Source organism: Plasmodium gallinaceum, assembly GCF_900005855.1.
Source record: "Plasmodium gallinaceum strain 8A genome assembly, contig: PGAL8A_v1_94, whole genome shotgun sequence".
Lineage (NCBI taxonomy): Eukaryota > Apicomplexa > Aconoidasida > Haemosporida > Plasmodiidae > Plasmodium > Plasmodium gallinaceum.
Genome location: NW_021628259.1, coordinates 6,226 through 11,257, shown reverse-complemented (window position 1 = coordinate 11,257; position 5,032 = coordinate 6,226). Strand labels below are relative to the sequence as shown.

The window sequence follows — 5,032 nt, the reverse complement described above, 5'->3', positions numbered from 1 at the left end:
TTTTTCTCATATATATAATCTTCCTGTTCAATAGTGAACTGGGAAATTATCCTTCCATACTACGTCTCTCGGAATGTTATCTTTATCTTTTCTTTCTGCATTTGCTATTTCCTCGCAAGATAGTATAACGTATAAATCATCATATACACCTTGAGGTTTACTGCAATATAATGTCATATAATTAGGAAGATATGTTTCATCTTCTATTGATCTAGTGATTCAATCATCTAAACTATTTTGAACTCCTTCAATATGTTCAAATTCTAAGTTAAATTCAGATAGTCTTAACTTCCATCGATATAATTTTCCAGTATTAATTGAATCCATTCCAATAATACCTTTACAATCTGTTTTAATTAATGTTTTAAATCCCTTAATATAATAATCGAAGGTTTCGCATGCTACTACTATAACAAATAATTCTTTTTCGACCGTACTCCATCTTTGTTGTACTTCATTTAATTTCTTCGATGTATAATGAATAAATTTAGTTTGACCTGTATCCTTATCAATTTGAGTCAATACAGATCCTATGGCATAATTTGATGTGTCAGTATAAATAGTATAGGGTTTTTCTAATTCTGGAAATGAATGATAAGTAATTCTGTCATTTTATTCTTGATTTGCTTGAAAACCTTTGAATGCTCTTCTTTCAATTTCAATTTCTGTTTCATAGTTAACAATGGAGCTAGATCAGAAGTCCATTCTGAAAAGTTCTTAATATAATTCCTGTAATAATTAGCAGCTCCTAAGAATGATCTTAATTGCTTTTTAGATTTAGGTCGCTCTGTATCAATAATTGTTTTCACCTTATCTAATGAAGGTCTTATACCATTTAGATCTATCTCTTGACCAATATAAGTTACAGATGATTTTAAAAGTTCACACTTTTCTGTATTTATTCCTAAATTATTATTACAGAGTAATTCAAATACTCTTTTTAATACTTCTAAGTGTTCAAATAATGTTTTTGTAAGAATGATGATGTCATCAATGTACACAACTACATAATTCTCTTGGATTAAGTGCATAAAAATATATTCCATTACTCTTTGAAATTATATAAGACTTGTTTTTAGTTCAAATAGCAACACGTTAAGTAAAAATGTTCCCCTCTCAGGAACTATAAATCCATTATATGGTTTGCTACTTTCCTCCAATGCGATCTTCCAATATCCATTTTTAAGGTCTATTTTCGAAAACCATTTTGTTCCATGAAACGCTTGAAATATGTGTTTCATATGTGGGATGACATATAAATCATCTAGTATAAATTTATTTAAATACAGATAGTCTAACGTGACTATCCATTTGGTCTTTTTTCTTTCGAACTATTACTATTGGTGAGGTCGATTCCGCATTAATGACCTTACTTATTACTTTTAATTTTATCATTTCATCTATTTTTCGGTGTAATTCTGATAACATTTCTTCACTCAATGGTCTAGGGTTATAACGCCGAGGTTTCCCTTGTACCTGAATAGAAACTTTGTATTTGTTGTTGGGTTCCATGATTTTATTTTTCGAGAGTCTTGTATTATTTATTAATATTTTTTCCATTTCTTCTTTATTTTTCTGATCTTTTAAGTCAGATCCTTTAATAAAATTCTTAATTATTTTTTTATTCGAATTCTTTAATTCATCCTCCATTACTTCGGGTTTAACTTCCATGATATACATGTATTTATCCCTTTTTTTTATGATGACATATCCTAATTCGTCCAATACTAAACCGCTAAGTAATATCAGGGATTTATTTGTTTTTATTATTGCAAATCTTGTTATACCTTCATATTGGTAGATTTCATAAATATTTTCACCTTTTTAGATTTCATTGCAATATCTCCACTATATGTTCCACAAATCTTGACTGGTTGTATTGCGGTATCTGCCTTTATACCTAGTTCTTTAGCTGAAACTGTTGATACAGTAGGTAAATCTGATCGTGTATCTAGTAATACATTAACTTTATGTCCGTTAATTTCTACTGTTTGTTCCGCATTCGTACATCGTCTTTTTTCGCTTCCAATTTCTATTGTCCTATTAACAAATAATTCATTTTCTGCTGAATCTATTATACCTTTATCGGATTTCTTTTCTATTTCAATTTCTTTCTCCTTGAGTACCTTATTTATTCTATTCCTCTTTCTATCCTTCTCTTCATCACTTTCTTTAGCTTTATTCTCTTTATACCTTTCTTTTGCCTTTTCTTTTTATCTTTCAAGATGTTCCAATTGTTTATTAAGATATTTTTGCATTTGTCAGATTTTCTGTGGATTAGTTTCATTTTTGATCATTTTAAAATTTAGATCATATCTTTTATCTGTTATTATACCTTTAATTTCATCTTCTTTATCTCGAATCACTTTATTCTTGCATACTGATGCTAAATGTCCTATCATATTACAATTACTACATCTTTTTTTTCTATGTATACAATCCTTTTTAAGATGGCCTTTTTCGTCACAACAGTAACATTTATTAAATGTTCGTCTTTCATTTCTTTTATCATATTATTTTTTTCATAATTTACCGCACCTACTTTAATTAGTTGTGGAGTTTTCTATATTATGTTACCATTCTCAAATTTTAATAAAGAAAAAATAGCATGTGTAAATGTCATATTCATTGGTCTGTCCTAATCCACTTTCTTCATATATTTTTCTGGTATACGTAATAAAAAACATATCCATAAATCATTCAGATGAATACAGTTAGCTTCTTCAAAATTAAACAACTATTAGCATATACTGTACAGTCCATAATGAATAAACTCATAGCGTCTTTTATACTTAACTCCCGTTTAGTGCTTCATAATTTTTTTATTTGCTCAATCCTCTCATATGTATTATTAAACAGCTGTTTGGCTAATATAATCTTCAGTTGTAACATGTTTTTTATATTATTGTCTCCGGATAACTGAGTTATGTTCACTGAACTAACTAATGAAAATAATGACACTAGTACCATACATGTTTCTATTTTAGATAACCTATTCAACCTTACTTTACTTTCAAAAATTTTGAACCATTGGAAATAATCTTCTATAGGCGTTTCATCCAATTCTGGTAGTTTATCTGGTATCGTTACTTTCGTGAATTCTTGTCTCTCTTTTATGTGGAATGTATATGTTTCTTCAAATTTTACTATATCTTCAAATATCTATAGTCTAAGCCTTTTTATCTCTTCCTTCATCTTTACGTACTAATCCAATATGGGTTCTGCTTGTGCTGGTTTCGAATTCCTGTCATTGTCGCCCATTGATTTATTAATTGGGTGTTCGGTGACTTTCCTAGAGTAATGAACAAACAAATTAATAAAGAGCATGTAGAGTTGCCTCTACGATTTTGATGTATTTATATATATTTTTATATGCTTTGAACGAGTGATTCTTAATTATGTGATCTACTTTGTTAAGCATTCTTTGATTTCAATAGGTATTTATTTACTTTAATAAAAATCCTCATCTTTATTAAAAGTTTGAATCCTCATTGAATATTGAGTATTATTTAATTGCAAATTATTTATTTCTTTGTTATGAGTTATGTTCAGCAATTTAAATATATTGCTATTGAATTAACAAATATAAACAATTAGTAAAAATGCAAATTAATTATATGAATATTAATTGAATGCAAATTTTATTGTCATATGTATAAAATTTTCTCTCACAAATTAAAAATATAAATATAATCAAATTAAACTCTTTTATGTAAATATTTTTATCTGTTTAAGATCTCATTTTTATTGGTACTAAATCTTACTCTCGATTTTTATTTTACCAATTTTTTTTCACCCAGTTTAAATCATTTTTAAAAAAAAAAAAAAAAAAAAAAAAAAAATAAATATATTTTTTTTTTTTACGTATCTCTATTTTTTCTTTAAAAGAAAAGTATCAAAAAAAAATTCCAATAATTTTTTTTTTTTTTTTTTTTTTTTTTTTTCGTTAGAACAACTAACTATGTGTTCTTCATATAGCTAGTCCATTTTATTACCAAAAAGGTTAATGAAGCCTTTTATTAACAAGGTATTCTTTAAATGCTATGCATGGGTAGGTAATTCTTTATTTTATATTTTTGTTTTTTACTAATTTGGGTGATTAAAAGGATGAATAATAATGTTTAAAGATTAATTGCAACTTATACCAATGTAAAATTTAATTATCCATTTTATTAACAAAAGATATAATATTTAGCTTTCTATATAATATCATAATTTTAACATATCTTATTTGTGGATATTATATAAAATTTCCGTAAAGTATATTTGCTTTTATAGATAATTCTATAAAAATTAGCATTCCTTTTTATATATTATGTATAAATTATTACATTTGGTAAATAAAATATAAAAATAATTTTTAAAGTACTTTGTATGTTGTTTTATTTGCATAAAATTTGTCCTTTACATATAAATTATTCCTTTAGAACTTTATCATAACCTACATTTATAAGTTTATCTAAACTAATTTGTAATATCATACTTATTTAGTTAATGCATATATATATCACATTTGTTCTTAGAAAGAATAAAGAAAAAGGGGATATCACTTTAAAAATTGTATATATTTTGTATAAGAATGTATTGTATAATATGAATACTATTATTATAATTATTTATATTCATAATTTTGATACAAAGTATAGTACCTACGGAAAATTTTATTATTATAAATTTATGAGAAAATTATTATAAATATATATATATGCATACATATTTATATTTTTAAATATAAATATGAAGAAAAAATAAAGGTATAAGATAAATAAATATACACTATTTATCTCATAATTTTTAAAACATGAATTTATTATCTATACCTATTTTTTTTTTAAATATAATATTCTTAATATTTTAGAAATTAAATACATAGATTATTCTATGAGAATATTTATTAAAAATAGTGAAGTGAAAATTAATATTATTTTTTTCATATATCATATTTCAAATAATTCATGTTTCATATATACTGTATTGAATTATAGAATCAGAAAATTACATTTATAAAATATTTATCCTCTAGAAAAGCCTT

The 5,032-nt window shown here is 24.9% G+C and overlaps 1 annotated feature.

Annotated features, from left to right (window-relative positions):
• Positions 1–3,627: part of a repeat region that runs on past the window's edge.
• Positions 3,628–5,032: the final 1,405 nt, after the last annotated feature.